The sequence below is a fragment of the Pan paniscus genome, chromosome 16, assembly GCF_029289425.2.
Source record: "Pan paniscus chromosome 16, NHGRI_mPanPan1-v2.0_pri, whole genome shotgun sequence".
In the NCBI taxonomy this organism is placed as follows: Eukaryota; Metazoa; Chordata; class Mammalia; order Primates; family Hominidae; genus Pan; species Pan paniscus.
The window spans coordinates 34,115,898-34,135,716 of NC_073265.2; the positions used below are offsets into that span (position 1 = coordinate 34,115,898).

Below are 19,819 nucleotides of genomic sequence, written 5' to 3' on the forward strand. Positions count from 1 at the left end.
TTTTGCCCTTCTGAATTGTCTTTCCAATGCCCAGACTTCAGAGTTGATTCCCTCCTCAAGTAGGAGACAACAAATGGGTAACTTGTCCCCCATATTCATATCATATCAGTAATAGCTCCAGCTTTGGCTAACACGTCCTTCCCTAATAAGGGTGTGGGACTTTCAGGCATAACAAGAAAGGCATGTGAAAAGAGCAAAGTCTCTGAATTACAACTGAGGAGGTGGGAGAAATACCTGGTTACAGGCTGTCCCAGGATTCCTTGGATGGTAATGGACTTTGAGGACAGTGGTCCGGGGCAGGAGATTAACACTGAGAAGGCAGTGTCAGTGTCCAGGAGGAAATCAATTCACTGGCCCTCAATGGTTAAACTTACCCGAGTCTCAGAGAAGGTGATGACATGAGCTGGCACTTGCCTTGGGCATCCTCAGTCCTGTTGTTGGATCATCTGGTTGGGGGTTCTGGCCTAGAGAACCTTTGTCCTCCAGGGCAGTGCGTCTTCCAGTGATTGCCTTGGCATAGTGGACATGGGCGAGAGGGTGGCTTGTTTCTCATTGGACAATCTTTTTTGAAGTGTTCTTGCAAACCACACTGATAACAAGCCCTACCAGGTTATTGGCCTTCTCCATTTTCTCTCCTCTCTGAACCACCAAGGTTTGTTCATGTGAGAGCCATGAGTTAGGCTGTGGCCTTTCTCTGATCTTGCTTTTCCTTCTCAGCCTGTTCCTCTTGGCCCCTGTGATAGAACACCAAGGTTGCCAGCTTTAATAATGCCTCCAGATTTTGTTCAGGGCCCAGGGCTCACTTTTGGAGCTTTCTCGTGATATCTGCAGCTGGTTGCATAATAAAGTTATCCTTTTGGATCAATTGACCCTCAAGGGAGTCAGAGGACAGGGGAGTATATTTTCTTAAGGCCTCCCATAGCCACTCGAGGAAGGTGGATGGATTTTCTTCCTTTCCCTGAGTTATGGTGGACATCATTGAATAATTCATGGGCTTTTTCCTAATTCTCTTCGTCATTCTAGAACACAGGTTAACAGATGTTTGTGACTCCAGTTCCCATGATCTGAGTCAAGGTCCCAGTGGGGATCCATACTGGCGATGGCTTGCTGACTGGTAGGGAATTTGTCCCTTTCTTCGGCTGTCATTCTATCATTTACTTGACTAAGATACCAAGTATCTCCAAACTCTCAGGCTGCAGCTAAACCTGCATTCTTTTCATTAAAGGCCAGGGTTTGATCTAACAATAGCACGACATCTCTCCAAGTGAGGTCGAAGTTTTGCCCTAGACCCTGTAGGACATCTATATACCTATCAGGATCATCTGAAAACTTCCCCAGATCTACCTTGATCTGCTTTAAATCAGAGAGGGAGAAGGGGACATGTACCCAGGTTGGGCCAAATTCCCTTCCCGCTACAGCTTGAAAAGAACATAACCAATAGCCCAGAGGTTTTTGTGGCCCCTTGGAGATTTTGCTTGTTTCCTTCTGGGTGGGGGGAGATTAGAGGAGGCTCATCATTAATAGGAAGAGGAGCTGTAGGGAGGCTAGGATATGGGGGTAAGCTGAGAGGTCCTCCTGTGGAATGTAGGTGGCAAGCTTTGCATAGTTGTGGATTGTCCTTCAATGAAAAGAAAGCTTGGACATAAGGTATTTCACTCCATTTGCCTTCCATCTTACAGAAAAGGTCAAGCTGCAGGATAATATTGTAATTTATACTTTCCTCAGGTGGCCATTTTTCCCCATCAGAGAGAGAATATTGGGACCAGGCCATAGTGCAGAAAAAAATAAGCCTCTTCTTTTTCAGGGCTTGCAGGTCAAATTCATCCCAATGGCTTAGGATGCATTTCAAGTGTGAGCCTGTTTGATGCCTGAGTGTTTCCCATCTAAAAGAAAAAACTGCCCATGGTTTTGGTTTTTTTTTTATCCCTGCCCAAAAACTTGCAACGGTCCCTGGACCCTGCTGTTCAGAATAGTTGTGCTCACTGAAGCAGCAGCAGAAACACTAGTTTTCCTCCTAGACGACAAAGAGGACTGAGGAAGGTCAGATTTAGTGGCCCTTACCAATGCATTCTCGAAAACCTGCACCCTTGCCTTTCCTCTTAGACCACAAAGAGGACCGAGAAAAATCGGATTCAGTGGCCCTTACTGACACATTCTCGAAAACCTGTTAGTTAAGCGTCCTAAGCATTTTCTTCTGTTGGTATTGTGACCTTACCCTTGTCCTATAGAGATGATATGCCTCAAAATGGAGTGGAGGGCTATACTTGAAGGAGGGAAGGGATCTCCAGGGTTGTAAGAGTGATGCCTTTTGTCCTCACTTCTCATCATATGAATAGGAAGGATATCCCCCTTCCCAATTTTGGAATCTATAATTTCTGAGGCTCCGCATATCTTAGCTTCGAGAATAGCCTTTGTTAGGCCTACTAGTCTGTAGAGGGATCCTAAAATTCCAGATAGTCCCCCTGAGATAGGGCTTCGGGCAATAATTATGTCTTTCTGATTGGTGAGCCTGGGTGCCTCAAAAAGGGAACAGAGTCCCGAAATTTATACTAGAAATCATTCTTATAGGAGAAACTTGAAAAGCACCAGGGACAGGGAGTGGTTTTTAGAAGCAGGATTACCCTTGGAGAACAGAGGCAGGAGGAAGTTTGTCTGACAGGCATTAGGACCCAGGAGGCAAGGATCAGGATAGATAGGATGATGGACAAGTCTCACTTGGGTGACGTAACTTTGAGAGTCTGCTCATGGCTGCAAGGTCAACCAACTTTTGTCAGGACCCCAGAGTGAATGGCTTTCCTCTCTGTCGACCCTTAGCTCAGCCCGGAAGTACAGGAAAAGCAGAAGCTGTTCCCAGGGAAACCAACGCTCCTAACTCCAAAGAGTTGGGGGGTTTTTAGAGAGCCCTTTCCTAGAAAGCCTGACACCCGTGTCTTATTCTGGGGGCCACACTAGTTCCTTCTAACTGGCTGACAAGTGCTCGGTGTTTAGCCCCCGAATTCTAAGGAAAAATAGGACAGAATGGCAAGTGAAATGGTACTCACTGCATGATACTATCCTGGATGAGCCCCCAAAGTGTGTCCAGAGTTGGTTTACTGTGGGTTCATGGCCTCGCTGACTTCAAGAATGAAGCTGCAGACCTTTGCGGTGAGTGTTACAGCTCTTAAAGGTGACACCAACCCAAAGAGTGAGCACTAGCAAGGTTTATTTTGAAGAGCAAAAGAACAAAGCCTCCACAGCATGGAAGGGGATCCGAGCGGCTTGCTGCTGCTGGCTGGGTGTGGCCAGCTTTTATTCCCTTATTTGTCCCCTCCCATGTTCCATTTCTATCCTATCAGAAGCCCTTTTTTCAATCCTCCCTGTGGTTGGCTACTTTGAGGATCCTGCTGATTGGTGCATTTTACAAAGCACTGATTGGGGCATTTTACAATCCCCTTGCTAGCTACAGAATGCTGATTGGTTTTTTTTACAGAGCACTGATTGGTGCATTTTACAATCCTCTTGTAAGATAGAAAAGTTCTTCAAGTCCCCATTTGGCCTAGGAAGTCCAGCTGGCTCCACCTCTCACCAGCACTTTGGGAGGCCAAGGCAGGCATATCACCTGAGGTCAGGATTTTGAGACCAGCCTTGCCAACGTGGCAAAGCCCTGTCTCTACTAAAAATACAAAAATTAGCCAGGCATGGTCGTGGGCACCTGTAATCCCAGCTACTTGGGAGGCTGAGGCATGAGAATCTCTTGAACCCAGAAGGCAGAGGTTGCAGTAAGCCAATATCATGCCACCGCACTCCAGCCTGGGTAACAGAGTGAGACTCTGTCTCAAAAAAACAGAAAACAAAAAAACTAAGTTCCCCACAAAGTTATTTCAGACTTTGCCCAGGAATGAACAAGGACAGCTTGGAGGTTAGAAGCAAGATGGACTTGGTTAGGTTGGATCTCTTTTACTGTCTCAGTTATATTTTTGCAATGGCGTTTTCAATCCCTTCCTTTGGGTTTTATAATACCTTAATCTTAAGGTGTTGGCTAATGAAGATGGAGAAAGGGCAAAGACCACTCTAACTTCTTCCTGCTGACCAGGGGCATAGTCGGGGTAGGTGTTGACCCCAAGGTGAGAGGACTGGAATCATTTTGCTACTGTCTGAACATACTCACACAGGATGGCTGAAAAATGTGTTAGTATTGTCATCTATAATTTTAGTATTGCATTTAATATTGCATTTAGTATTGCATTTAACAGCACACTACAAAGTAAATAATGAGTTCTAGCATAAGGAATGCAATTCCAACTTTTAAAAGTAAAGATTTGAAAACATTAATTTGGAGACTTGTAGTCCATGAATAATTTAGGATTTAGTCCAAACTGCAGAAAAAACTCAAGAACAACTAACAATGATTGTTTTTTATTTTTGGAGCATAATTTTTCTGTCTCTAGTCCCCATTTTATAATTCAAAATAAATCACAGTAGGTCAACTTTACTTGCAAAATAAGTTTTAGTCTTATTATGCTCTGCCTGATTACTTGCATAATTGCAGCAACAATAATTATTGTTCACATAGGCTTTTTAAATTGGCTTTGATGGAACTCTGTTCCATAAGGAATCTCAAACAAGACTTTTTTAAAGCCAGGCCAAGCCCATGGGTTTGTACCCTCAAATAACCATGAGTTGGGTAAATTCCTCTCCTCTTGAGGTCCCAAGATAACTTGGGGCTCCTGGGCCTGTTAGAAAGTGACATTCTTTACTTACCACAGATCAGGAACCCTGTACAGGGACTGTGTAGACAAGGCATGAGGCCAGTTTTCCCAAGGGGCTTTGTTTTCTCTGTTTTGTTTTGTTTTTGAGACAGGATCTTGCTCTGTCACCCAGACTGGAGTGCAGTGATGCAATCTCTGCTCACTGCAACTCCATCCCCCAGGCTCAAGCAATCCTCCCACCTCAGCCTCCCAAGTAGCTGGAACTACAGGCATGTGCCACCACACCCAGATAATTTTTGTATTTTAAGTAGAGACGGGGTTTCACCAAGTTGCCCAGGTTGGTCTTGAGCTCCTGAGCTCAAGCTATCTGCCTGCCCCAGTCTCCTAAAGTGCTGGGATTGCAGGCATGAGCCACCATGCCTGGCCTCAAGAGGCTTTTATTCCTTAAAGGCAAGCATACGATTCCAGTCAAAGCCTTGGTAAAATAACCAGTTTCTTCAATTTTGTCCTGTTGCAAATGAAAACATTCTTATTGCACTTATGGAAGTAACTATATTGCCATAAGAATACTCACAAATAGTTACCAAATCCTGGCAAAATCAGGAAGAGAGAAACAAATATGCTCCAAATTTTGTTTACAGATGTGTACTTTACTCAATATTAAAAGCTGTAAATAGCTCAAAAGAAAGGTTTTCTTGGCTCCAAAAAACAAAAAACGATCAGCAATGTTTTAAACAAAAAGTCAAAAAAAGTTGCCTCAGTCTTCTATTAGTTCAGCCCATGCAGTTAACTTCCGTTCTGCTTAGTATTCATGAACATTTCAGCTCTCAATGAGAGTCCTGAAAGTTTTTCCTCTATTCTAATGTCACAGTCTCCAAAGTTTTCAGAAACCTGCATTTAAGAGCACCTGTCAGAGTGTTATAGCTGATTATAAAACCATTTAAAGAGGATCAAAAGACAATAATTGTCTGTGGATGACAAAAAGTTTTAGGCCAGCCACAGTTAAAGACACAATTGACAAGGAAATTTGTTACTTCTGGGGAACACAATAATTTAACATAGCAATTATATTTATTAATGATAACATATACAAAGTCATATCAGAATTACAGGAGTTTCACATAATTTTGGAACATATATCAATAACACAAAAATCTTTTTCAAAAGAGAAAACCAAATTTCATGTTTGCATTAATGCCTCTTTAATGCTAAAGCTAGTTTTTAAATAAAATGTTATAAATTATCCAGTTTTAATTAGTTTGACCATAAGGTAAGGTTTTTATAAACTTTTTTAGAACACTTTACAATTTTCCATTAAACAGCAGATTAATTTTCTAAGAAAACCCTGTTGTTTAGACACAGGGGCCCAGATTCTGGCCCAGCATTAGTGTGCTTTTATGTTCAACATACAGAAAAAAATTAAATAATCCCCTTCAAAACTTAAGACCAACCCTTCACAAACACTTTTCAACTTGCTTAAACCTTCAGTTTTGTCCTGTTACTCTTTTAGGTTAAGACAATCTTTAAAGCCCTCTGAACTAGACAAAATTACATTCCCTTTGACAAAAGCCATATTCCCATACTTTATTTAATCCTTTAGCTAAAGCACATTCTACTTTCCTTACACATCTTGCATATAAAACGATTTCTCCAGTAGTCTCAATTACATGTTACAACGTTAACACTTAGCAACTTTTGTTTTTGATGAAAACCCTGATAAATAAGTGGTTTTAATTATGTACTAAGTGTGGAGCCTAGGACATCAGACAGAAATGCAGATAAGGTCTGACTCCAGCATAGCTAGGGGGCATGGCTAATTCCACATGTCCCCAGACCTTAGCTAGAATTTCTAATGGCTCCAAAGTAGGTAAGTCTAACAATTTTTGAAAGTCAAAGAAACAGTTTATGACTTTAAAGCATTTAGCAAACCTAACATCTGACCTTATTTAGACCAAACATCTAAATTGTGAAGACATTTTTTATTTACCAATGATCTTTAAAACTGTTTTTATTTCCAAAAGATCACTGAAATTATGTGAACAAACAGGCATTAAAAAGTTTCTATTTTTCTGACAAAATATTTGATTTAAGTGCTTATTTTTCTAAGCCAATTAGAGCTCTTTTATACAAACATCATGCATACAACACATATACATAGACAGACAGACAGAAGGTCTGGTACTTGTAAGATTTTTCATTTGCTAGTTTCTTAATTGGATTACTGGCTTCAAGGTGACACCCTTGGAGGAACAGCACCAGGAAAGCAAGGCATTTCTAGGGCCCAATAAGAAGGCATAGCTAGAAGGCAAAAACATATCCCCAAAATTAAGGGTGCCATTTGTATACTGCATCCTGGATCCCCCCAAAAGAGGGAAATACTATGGGAGAAGATAGTGTAATACTTCTACCATGCATATCATTGCAAAGCAACCCAAAGCCAATCAGCCCATTTTGAAATCAGCCCATCCTCCATGGGAGTCTCCTCTCAGTTCGGGGTGGGGATATTTCCATACCTTCCAGGTGGCCAAGAGCATGCTTCTCTAATCCAAAAATCCAAGAGCCAAGTATCTCTCTTAACTGCTATTAGTTATCCCTTAAAGTATATTTCCTACCTGGTTATTACACACCAAGACTAAAAGCTCTCAAATAATGCAAAGTAATTTTTGATACCTGCCAAAGTAAAAAATGTCAGGTAATGTAATATAAAACAGAACACAGCCTTAGATTTTGAGAGGGATCTATTCTCTTTCAATTCCTAGGGTTCCATGAGAAAAACAGAGCTTTTTCCCAGAATGGGGTCTGTGGCACCTCCTCTGTTTTTCCCTAAGAGTCCCAGGCTGTTAGAATTTATCTTAGGTTCTTTCATGTGGGCATCAAGAGTGTTGAGAAGACAAAAGTGGAGAAAAACAATTCAGTCAACTGAGAAGAAAAAACCTCTTTTTTTCTTTAGAAAAATAAGATCCAAGAAGAGAAAAAAAAGTAAAGGTATTTTAAATATATGTACAGTTTGGATATCTGCTTTTAATCAAGCTGATTTTAACCATACAGCTCTTTAAAAAATTATTTTTTAAATATCTAATTACTAGACTCTAGCCAGCACAGACAGTCAATGTTCCTTGCTTTTGAACTTCACCACAGGTAACTTCCCATGTGAAATTAATGTTTTAAATAAGGTTATAATGGATACACATGGTGATTCAAAGAGATAGTAATCAGTTTCTTTCTTTTTTTAACAAGATTTAGAATCTTCCCAAGGTAGTTCAAAGGAAAACTCAAGAGGAGAAATCAAAAGTGGTCCACGGGGGAAAAAGAATCAATAAGGGTCAAAAAGTTACACAAATAAACCAGAAAAGACTCATTCCTTAAGCCAAGAATTGAACCTGGGCTGCCATTGTCAAAAGACAAGGCCTTAGCTACTGAGTTACAGCATTGAGCAATTTCTATTGCTCTTCCTAGAAGAAGCCTAGAGCAGCCAATTTTGAGCTTGCAAAGGCTTTTAACTGCTCAAGATAACTTTTAGGGTTAACTATGACATGAATCCCCAAATTCCTGTCCTCTGGGTGGCAGAGACCAAGAGAAAGTATCCCCACATGGTCACAAGATTGGGCTCTTAAGGACACAAAACAAACAGATAAATTTCATCTAGTATTGGTTTCAGGGACACACAGCAAAGTTTGTAACTGAGCAGCCTGCCAGGATGGCTTGAAAAGTGGGCTTACAGGAGTCTTAAACCCACATTCTATTCTGTGATTCCCTTCTCTCCATTACAGAAGAACACAGAAAGACAAATTCTTAGCACAAAGTACACCAGATTTGCTACCACCTAAGACTAGTCTCACAAATGCTTTCTTCTACTAATCAAACCCTTGCAGAGGAGACAAACAGTGATGTTTATCATTTATACAAATACACACACACACATACACAGAGAGAGAGAGAGAGAGAGAGGAGAGAGAGAGACAGAGACCAGAAACTCGGCTGGTAAGAAATTCTTACCCTTTTTGCCAGCATACCAGATTTCTGTGTTCCCTTTCTCTGAAGCTTCCAGAAGAATGGAGCAGCTTTTGATGACTCTGCTTACTGTGCCATAGCTGTGGGGGCCAAGCCCTGTTACAAAAGAAAATCATCCATTTCTGTTTTATGGAACCGTAGGCAAAAGCTTCTCACTTTTGCAAGATGCTGCCTGATGGGTTGCATGGGGAACTGAATTAATATTTTCCATCCCAGCCGAAGCAAAATACACATAACAAAACAGACACTAGTCACCTCGTTCAGCACCCAATATTGACCTGGCAAGGCTCAAATTTTCTCATGTTGGTTCCTATAGTCTTTGATCCACTCCAAGTGGAGAGGGATGACCTCCAACCGGTAATTAAATGGGTGGTCTCTGGGCAAGATGAAGAGTGGACAGTCACCCCATGTCAGGCCTGTTGAGCTTTCTTCAGGGCTCACCAGATGTAACCTGACTTACGGAGGGTTCTCTGAGTTAGGCCTGCTGGACTTCCATCAGCAATTCCCTCAGAGATCCCCTCAACATATACAAACACACACACAACAAAGACAAGACAGACAGAAGGCCTTTGAGACACAGATTCCAGACCCAGTCACAAACCAAGAGTATTCCTCCAAACAAGTCCCCTATTCTCCATCCAATTAGATACCCCACCAGTAGACATCTCGTGATGGGGCTAAAAACAGACACACCATGATGGGGCTACAGACAGACATCCTGCAAGGCAACCAAGAGACAGCAGCACGTCCAGAGAGGCTGACAAATAGGAGAAGGAAGGGGCTGTTGGCAGCACCTAGAATACTCACCAAATCAGACACCCCATAATGGGGCTACAGCTACAGACACTACATGATGGGCTACAGACAGACACCCAGTGATAGGGCTAGAGTCTCAGACATCCAGTGGTGGAGCTGGAGACAGACACCCCACCATGGGGCTACAGACAAACATTCCACCATGGAGCTACAGTTATGGGATATCTCCCAGGACTATTTCTGTATTGCAATTAAATCCATGCCCATTGGATCAGCAGCACCCCACCAGTAGAACCTAGAGTCCAAGAGAACTAGGTGGCCACTTGGGCTGGCCTCTGGATCTGTTGCTGGAGGGAGTCTACCAAACCATGGGCAGGCAGCCACAAGGGCAAGCCCCAGCAAGCCCCAAATTTGTAACTGCCCAATGAGTTCACCTTGCCTGCTGCCTAGACAAAGTTAATTTATCCAGACAGGGAAACTGCAATAAAGAAAGTAACTCATGCAGAGCCAGCTTTGCGGGAGACTGGAGTTTTATTATTACTCAAATCAGTCTCCCCAAGCATTCAAGCATACAGAGATCAGCGTTTTTAACGATAATTTGGAGGGTGGGGGAAAACCAGTGAGTCAGGAGTGCTGATTAGTTGGGTTGGAGGTGAGATCATAAGTGGTCAAAGCTGTCTTCTTGGGCTGAGTCAGTTCCTGGGTAGGGGCCCCAAAATCAGATGAGCCAGTTTATCAATCTGGGTGGTGCCAGCTGATCCATCAAGTGCAGGGTCTGCAAAATATCTAAAGCACTAACATTTCATTTTACAATAGTGATGTTATCCCCAGGAGCAATTTGGGGAGGGTCAGAATCCTGTAGTCTCCAGCTGCGTGACTCCTAAACCATAATTTCTACTCTTGTGGCTAATTCATTACTCCTACAAAGGCAGTCTAGTCCCCAGGCAAGAAGGAGGTTTGTTTTGGAGAAGGGCTGTTATCTTTGTTTTAATCTATAAATTAAAAACTAAGATCCCCCTGAAGTTGGTTCAGACCATGCCCAGGAATGAAGAAGGACAACTTGGAGGTTAGAAGCAAGATTTTAGGTCAGATTTCTTTCACTGTCTCAGTTATGATTTTGCAGTGGTGGTTTCACAGACACACTGCTAATCCCCTTACCTAATCCATTAGACTTTGCCCCAGCCCTTGAAGCTGTCTCCCCCTGGCCCGCCCAACACACAGGGCACAGCCTGTACTTTCACCAGTAATCACCCCTTCCCCAAATGCACTGGAATCCCACTGATGACAAGGCCTCATTTCTTAACCAGGATGTGGTAAAGTGTTCTATACAGTATAAAAGCCCCCCAAAAATTTGGTGATTAAGACGGATCAATCTCTGGAGCCCCAGTAATGACAAAAAGGGAAGTGTGTATGTGTGCGCACGCGTGCATGTGTAGGTGCAGGGTGGGGGAGCATTACAAGATGTACAAGGCAGTGGAATGGATTTTTGCAGTGGAATGACTTATAGAATCAGTCAGGTCCTTTGCTTTTAGATACCTCCCACAGCTCTTAGCTGTGCATGACTGGTTCCTTCAGTAGCTCCTGCTCTTAGCAGCTAAGAAGGTCTTGCTTGGAGAGATGAGGTACTTGCCTTCACTTACCCACTGAATTTAAAACCCAGTTTAACCCCCCTTGCTTTGTGGGGTTTGCTCACAGTCTTCTAAGCATGTCCTTCCAATGGGTGAAGCTGAAGGAGAAGACCCCAGGAATGGCTTAAGAGCTGAGGGCCACTTTAAGGAGACACTACTTGTACTTTAAATTATGAAAACAAAACACAGAGAACCAAAGCAAAAGCCACTGGAATAATGACATAATGGCCACACTGGAGTTGTATTTGTTTTCTCCTGAGCAATAACACTTTAAAGCTGTCTTGAAGGTTGTTTCCTGGTAGCAGAGATTTGGAGGAGGGGAAGGCAAATTTAGAAATATATTCTATGACTAGGGCTCTTTATAGAGAAAGTAAAAGGAAGAATTGATAAGGATTCTGTTTTTTCAGAGCAGAAGAACTTGATAAGGAGTCTTAAGAAGCTGACATTTTAAAAACAAAAAATAAAGTTGTTATTATAGTATTGTGACATTCTGCATAATTTCCTAATGAAGACCAGCATTCATAGTGCTGAGGAACAGACTTTTCCAGGCATTTTACTGAATAAGCTGTAAAATGCTGCCTTTGACTTTGCTGGTGGCCTGCTTGGCATAGCTTCTCTAGGTCTCTGCTTAACTTTCCCAGACAGCACAGCACTTCAAAACACTCTCCCCACTGAATACAACTAACAAGTTCTTGATAAATCTCTACTATCAAAACTTATTTGGATTCTTACCTGGCAGGGGAGATGCCATGATCATGAAGGTGGTTTTCCCAGGGTGAGGCTCATCCATTGCACTCCATAGGTGTGCTTACCCCTGTGATTTCCCCAAATGCGGGAAACTCAACTGCATAATTTGTGGTAGTGAGGAACTGCATTCGTGCTTTCCTCTGGGAAAAAAAAAAGGAAAAGAAAAAAACTCATTTGGAGTTTAAAATATAATTAATTAAAAATTAATCCTGTGGGGTCACGTATCTAAGGGAGACTTTAACCCATCAGATACTGGATCTGGATAACCTGCAATAACCCAGTGTCTGTGATGGGTTAGTCTCCCCTTAACTTATCACAGATACTGGGTTATTGCAGGTCTGGATTACATAGTGTACTAACAAGAAAAATCAGTGTGCCATAGGTCCTTGGTGTTCCAAAAGTCAGAACAGTTATAAAATCCTGACTATGGCTTTCTCCATTGCTTCATCAGCTATTCAGTTACTCACACCTAGCTATTCACAACAAAAGAAAGAAGCAACAAAAAACCAAAAACCATAAAGTTTCTTGAAGAACTTGGAAATAAGGTTGACAACGAACATTAAACTAGTAAAATCCATATGCAATAAAAGAGATTAATAGAGGTCACCCTGAGGAACCATTAACATACTTTCCATTAACAAACCTGAAGAAAGCACTAAGAAGAGTTAGGAAAAGAGAGTCAGAGAGCAGGAATTTTAGTCTAGAACTACCCAAGGAGAGAGGCACTTTGGTAGTGGTGGCAGTGCTGGTGGCACAGGAAGAATGGAAGCAAGGAGACCAGTTGAGGTTCCTGCTATATGCCAGCCAAGAATTGTGATTTGGACTTGGATAAATGATGGAAGTGGAGGTGGAGTGAAGTAGACAGATCCAAGATTTATTTTGGAGGTAGGATCCATGGAACTTGGTAAGGTGTTAGCTTGCGGGAGTTGAGGAGAAGATAGCAGAAAGGCTGACTCCCAGATTTCTGGCATGACTAACTGGATGGATGAAGATACTCTCAGCTGAGATTTGGGGAGGACCCGATTTGGGGAAAATATCAAACGTATAATTTTGGGTAGGCCAAGTTTGAGATGGTGTCTTTGTCTACTTTGTGTTGCTATAAAGGAATATCTGAGGCTGGGTGATTTATAAAGGAAGGGTTTATAGGGCTCGTGTTTCTGCAGGCTGCACAATAAGCATGGTGACAGCATCTGCTCAGCTTCTGGTGAGGGGCTGCAGGTTGCCTCCACTATTGGCAGAAGGGAAGAGGGAAGGAGAGCGAGCATGCGCTGAGATCACATGGTGAGAGAGGAAGCAAGAGAGAGCAGGGAGGTGCTAGGCTCTTTTTACCAACCAGCTTTCATGGGAAGTAACAACCAGCATAATAGAGTGAGAACTCACTCACTTTACCTGCACCCACCAACCCACAAAGGGAGGGCATTAATCTATTCATGAGAGGTCATCCTCTATGACCCAAACATTTCCCATTAGGCCCCACTTCCAACATTGGGATCAAATTTCAACATGAGGCTTGGGGAGACAAACATCCAAACTATAACATTCTGCCCCTTCCCCCCAAACTCATGTCCTTCTCACATGCAAAATACAGTCTACCCCAGTAGTCCCAAAAGCATTAACTTGTTCCAACATCAACTTAAAAATATGAAGTCCAGAGTCTCATCTGAGACTCAGGGCAAATTCCTTCCAGCTATGAGCCTGTAAAATCAAAAACAAGTTATTTAGTTCCCAGATGCAATGGTTGTACAGGCATTAGGTAAAGATTTTCATTCCCCAAAGGAAAAACTGGCCAAAAGAAAGATAACAGGCCCATGCAAGTCTGAAACCCAGTAGGGCAGACAGGCAGACATTAAATCTTAAAGCTCCAAAATAAACTTTGACTCCATGTCCTGCATTCTGGGGACACTGGTTTGAGGGATGGCTCCCAGTGCCTCAGACAGCCCTACCCCTATGGCTTTGCTGAGCACTGCCTACATGGCTGCTCTTATGGTTTGGAGTGGAGTGCCTGAGGCTTTCACAGACTGAGGTGCATGCTGCTGGTGACTCCATAATGCTAGGGCGGAGGGCAGCAGCCCTTCTTCCACAGCTACTAGGCACTGCCCTAGTACAGTTTCTCTGCAGTGGCTTGCCCCTGTGGCAGGCTTCTGCCTGGGCACTCAGGCTTTCCAATACATCCTCTGAAATCTAGGTGGAAGCTGCCCAGCCTCTACCACTCTTACATTCTGGGAGCCTGTAGACAACACCATGTGGAAGCTGCCACAACTTAAGGCTTACGCTCTCTGGAACAGCAGCCTGAGTGGTACCTGGGGCTGTTTGGGCTCAGGTTAGAGCTAGAGCAATTGGGATGCTCCCCACATCCTGTGGTGGCATAGCACAAAAGCACCCCAGGCCTGTCCCCTGAAACCATTCTGTCCTCATAGGCCTCTGAGCCTGTGATGGGAGGGATGACCTCAAAGATTTCTGAAATGTCTTTGAGGTCTTTTCCCCATTGTTCTATTAGCACCTGGTTCCCTTTTTTCCATGGTAATCTCTCTAGCAAGTGGTTGCTCCACATCACCCTTGGATTCCTCACCTGAAAACATTCTTTCCTTCTCTACCACAGGACCAAGTTATAAATATTGCAAATTGTTTTGCTCTTTCTCTTCTATTTAGAAATTCCACCTTTAGATCATTATTTTGCTGCTGTATCTGATCATAAGCTGTTAAAAGTAGCCATGCCACTTCTTGAATGCGTTGCTGTTTAGAAATTTCTTCCACCAGATACCCCAGGTCATCACTCTTAAGTTTGGCCTTCCACAAAGCCCTAGGCCATGAACACAATGCAGCCAAGTTCTTTGCTACGGCATAATATGGGTGACATTTGCTCCAGTTCCCAATAAGTTCCTCATTTCCATCTGAGACTTTGTCAGCATGGCCTTTACTGTCTATATGTCTATAAGCATTTTGGTCACAACCATTTAACCAATATGTAAGAAGTTCCTAAATTTTTCTAGTCTTTTTGTCTTCTTCTCAGCCCTCCAAACTCTTCCAACCTCTGCCCATTAACTAGTCCAAAGCCATTTCCACATTTTTAAGTATTTTTTTTTTTTTTGACACAGAGTCTCACTCTGTTGCCCAGGCTGGAGTGCACTGGTGTGATCTCGGCTCACTGCAAGCTCCATCTCCCAGGTTCACGCCATCCTCCTGCCTCAGCCTCCCGAGTACCTGGGACTATAGGCACCCACCACCAAACCCGGCTAATTTTTTGTATTTTTTTTTAGTAGAGACGGGGTTTCACCATGTTGGCCAGGATGGTCTCGATCTCCTGACCTCGTGATCCACCCGCCTCGGCCTCCCAAAATGTTGGGATTACAGGTGTGAGCTACCGTGCCCAGCCAAAAAGTAGTGTTTTAAGAAAAAAGTGCTCAAGTGTTTAAGACTGATAAGAAGTCAAGAGGGAAACCAAAGAATATCTAGTGGATTCAGCAACAAGGAGGTAATTGGTAATCATGCAAACGGAGTTTTGGTGGAAAGATGGGAGTGGGAGCCATACTGGGACGGGATCATTCATCCATTTATTCAGCAACTATGTAATAATTGTCTATGACATGCTGGTACAAGGTGCTGGGGATACAATGAATAAGACAGACACAATCCCCACTTAGGGGAGGACAAGCCATTAAGCAGATAATCATAGAAGTAATGACTCAAACACAATTATGGTAAGGGCTATGAAGGAAAAGAAAAGAAAACCATGAAAGTGTGTAACAGAGGAACCTAGTTTAGCTTGAAAGCAAGGGAAGTTTGCCCTGAGGGAGTGATAGATAAAGCTGTACTTGAGAGACTTGAGTTGTGACAGCAGTGAGGCTAGGGAGGGAGATTGTGTGTTCCAGGCAGAAGGAACCACAAACGTGGAGTCCAAGAGGGCGAGACCATCATGAAAAGTCAGCAGTGTGGCAGAATCACAGTGAACAAGGAGAGAGTGGCACAAAACAACAAAAACAACAACAGCAACTAGAGCCTAGCAAGTGACCCAACCCAGGGGTTCACATAGATCCTCCAGTGTTTTACATTGTAGGAAATGCCAGGGTGCAAGAAGAAAGGTAGTGAGAAGGCCTATGGCTGAAGACCTTAGGGGAAAAGCTGGAAAATTATACTTCTCTAGGGTTAGGATTTCTCTCTGATGTACAAAGTCTATTTTTTTTCAAGCCAAAAATAATCCAATAGCACTGACTTTTATTCATTCATGTGAAGTCACCTGATATCCGTTGCATTTAAATGCTCATTAATAATATAAATGACTTAACAAATCCATTTCAATGGATATTCAATATTCCACTTAGATAAGTCACACAGCCTCATGACAACGCATATAACATATATAATCAGACAGAGATAAACACCCCCTCCCCCTCAGTTGATTTATTCAGCATGTTAGAGCAGTGAAGAATGGTTTCAGTCTTATAACCAAGTTAGAGTGAAGACACTGGCCACATAATACACATGCTCCATTTGTAAAACAATTCTGAGTCTTGGGCAAATGTACTCTTGAAATCTTACAGTTTTTAAAAGCAGTTATTGTCCAAAGCTTGGAGAACTTAAGTCTTCTCAAATGAGCATGTGAATGAATGGAGGGAAGTAAACAAAAATAAAATTTAAAAAGATGAGGTCTGATATGGGAGCAGCTGGATAAGAAACTAAAAAGGGGCTAGGCACAGTGGCTCACACCTAGAATCCCAGCACTTTGGGAGGCCAAGACAGGCAGATCGCTTGAGCTCAGGAGTTCAAGACCAGCCTGGGCAACATGGTGAAACCCTGTCTCCACAAAAAATTTAAAAAAAAAATACAAAAATTAGTCAGGTGTGGTGGCACACGCCTGTAATCCCAGCTACTTGGGTGGCTGATGCAGGAGAATTGCTTGAATCCAGGGGGGCAGAGGCTGCAGTAAGTGGAGAGAGAGAGAGAGGGAGAGAGAGAGAGAGAGGGATAGAGAGAGAGAGCGAGAGGAAGGGAGGAAGGTAAAAAGGAATAGCAATTTAAAGTTTATTTCAGCTATAATGCAGGTTATTCTGACTTCGAGGTAGCATCACATGGCATACTTCTGAGTCAATTCTCGAGATATTCTGTTGTGTTTATCTCTGTCTGTTTATATAAAAAGGCACAGTGAGACATTTCTGAACATGGGAGGATCTCAAGAAATATTGTTTCCATGAGCCTTCCTTGAAGAAAGTACTAGAAGATGAACTTACACCAACCAATAAATAAATGGGAAAACTATGGCAAAAAGAGAGGTCATCAAGAGCAGGATAGGGAGAAGATGAGAAAATATTCTAATTTCATTATTTAGTCATATTAGGGGATTGATAGATAATGCCTAAAAGAGGAAGATTAAGTATATAAATTATAAAGACAATCACTAAAACAAAAATATAACCTTTCCAGATTTTCAGAAAAAATAAAACCAAATACCACAACATCAGAGTTTTTAAAGGATCTATGAAATATAGAAGGCATCATATAAAATTATATAAATAATTAAGACCAAGTATGTCAATTTAATAAATATAAATGTGCTAAGCTAATGTATTAAAATAAAAGAAATTTCAGTCACGTGTGGTGACTCACACCTGTAATCCTAGCACTTTGGGAGGCTTAGGCAGGAGGATCGTTTGAGCCCAGGAGTTCATGAACAGCCTGGGCAACATAGTGAGATCCCATCACTATTTTTTATTTAAAAAATAATAAAAATTGAAAGTCAAATAAAATAAAATAAATTTGGATTAAATCATAAAGGAAAATCCAACTCTATGCTGTATAGAAGGGATCCAAAAAAAAGTAAATACAAAATCTTTACAAATGTAAATTAGAAGAAAGCAATGGTTATAATTTTTTTGTTTTGTTTTGTTTTGTTTTTTCTCTTTCTTCCTTTTTATTTTCTATTACAGTTTAAATTCTAGGGTACATGTGCACAACGTGCAGGTTTGTTACATAGGTATACATGTGCCATGTTTGTTTGCTGCACCCATCAACTCGTCATTTACATTAGGTATTTTTCCTAATGCTATCCCTCCCCCAGGCCCCCACCCCCTGACAGGCCCTGGTGTGTGATGTTTCCCGCCCTGTGTCCATGTGTTCTCATTGTTCAACTCCCACCTATGAGTGAGAACATGCGGTGTTTGGTTTTCTGTCCTTGTGATAGTTTGCTGAGAATGATGGTTTCCAGCTTCATCCATGTCCCTGCAAAGGACACAAACTCATCCTTTTTTATGGCTGCATAGTATCCCATGGTGTATATGTGCCACATTTTCTTAATCCAGTCTATCATTGATGGACATTTGGGTTGGTTCCAAGTCTTTGCTATTGTGAATAGTGCCACAGTAAACATAAGTGCACATGTGTCTTTATAGTAGCATGATTTATAATCCTTTGGGTATATACCCAGTAATGGGATCACTGGGTCAAATTGTATTTCTAGTTCTAGATCCTTGAGGAATCGCCACACTGTCTTCCACAATGGTTGAACTAATTTACACTCCCACCAACAGCGTAAAAGTGTTCCTATTTTTCCACATCCTCTCCAGCATCTGTTGTTTCCTGACTTTTTAATAATCGCCATTCTAACTGGTCAGAGATGGTATCTCACTGTGGTTTTGATTTGCATTTCTCTCATGACCAGTGATGATGAGCATTTTTTTGTGTGTCTGTTGGCTGCATAAATGTCTTCTGAAGTGTTTGTTCATATCCTTTGGCCACTTTTTGATGGGGTTGTTTTTGTCTTGTACATTTGTTTAAGTTCTTTGTAGATTCTGGATATTAGCCCTTTGTCAGATGGGTAGATTGCAAAAATTTTCTCCCATTCTGTAGGTTGCCTGTTCACTCTGATGATAATTTCTTTTGCTGTGCAGAAGCTCTTTAGTTTAATTAGATCCCATTTGTCTGTTTTGGCTTTTCTTAACATTGCTTTTGGTGTTTTAGTCATGAAGTCCTTGCCCATGCCTATATCATGAATGGTATTGCCTAGGTTTTCTTTTAGGGTTTTTATGGTTTTAGATCTAACATTTAAGTCTTTAGTCCATCTTGAATTAATTTTTGTATAAGGTGTAAGGAAGGGATCCCATTTCAGCTTCCTACATATGGCTAGCCAGTTTTCCCAGCACGTTTATTAAATAGGGAATCCTTTCCCCATTGTTTGTTTTTGTCAGGTTTGTCAAAGATCAGATGGTTGTAGATGTGTGGTGTTATTTCTGAGGCCACTGTTCTGTTCCATTTATCTATATATCTGTTTTGGTACCAGTACCATGCTGTTTTGGTTGCTGTAGCCTTGTAGTATAGTTTGAAGTCAGGTAGTGTGATGCCTCCAGCTTTGTTCTTTTGGCTTAGGATTATCTTGGCTATGCGGGCTCTTTTTTGGTTCCATATGAACTTTAAAGTAGTTTTCTCCAATTCTGTGAAGAAAGTCATTGGTAACTTGATGGGGATGGCATTGAATCTATAAATTACCCTGGGCAGTATGGCCATTTTCACTATATTGATTCTTCCTATCCATGAGCATGGAATGTTCTTCCATTTGTTTGTGTCCTCTTTTATTTCATTGAGCAGTGGTTTGTAGTTCTCCTTGAAGAGGTCCTTCACATCCCCTGTGAAGTTGGATTCCTAGGTATTTTATTCTCTTTGAAGCAATTGTGAATGGGAGTTCACTCATGATTTGGCTCTCTGTTTGTCTGTTATTGCCGTATAGGAATGCTTGTAATTTTTGCACATGGATTTTGTATCCTGAGACTTTGCTGAAGTTGCTTATCAGCTTAAGGAGATTTTGGGCTGAGATGATGGGATTTTCTAAATATACAATCATGTCATCTGCAAACAGGGACAATTTAACTTCCTCTTTTCCTAATTGAATACCCTTTATTTCTTTCTCTTGCCCGATTGCCCTGGCCCATCTTCCAACACTATGTTGAATAGGAGTGGTGAAAGAGGGCATCCTTGTCTTGTGCCGGTTTTCAAAGGGAATGC

The 19,819-nt window shown here is 41.9% G+C and overlaps 1 non-coding gene and 1 pseudogene across 1 annotated transcript; both read left to right on the forward strand.

Moving 5' to 3' along the window:
- The first annotated feature begins 270 nt into the window (after positions 1–270).
- The window catches only part of LOC103784656 (5-azacytidine-induced protein 2-like), a 46,539-nt pseudogene continuing 26,990 nt past the window's right edge, over positions 271–19,819 (forward strand).
- On the forward strand, positions 11,808–11,972 carry LOC112437229 (U1 spliceosomal RNA). The gene has a single exon (XR_003025866.1). It is a non-coding gene; the product is annotated as a U1 spliceosomal RNA (small nuclear RNA).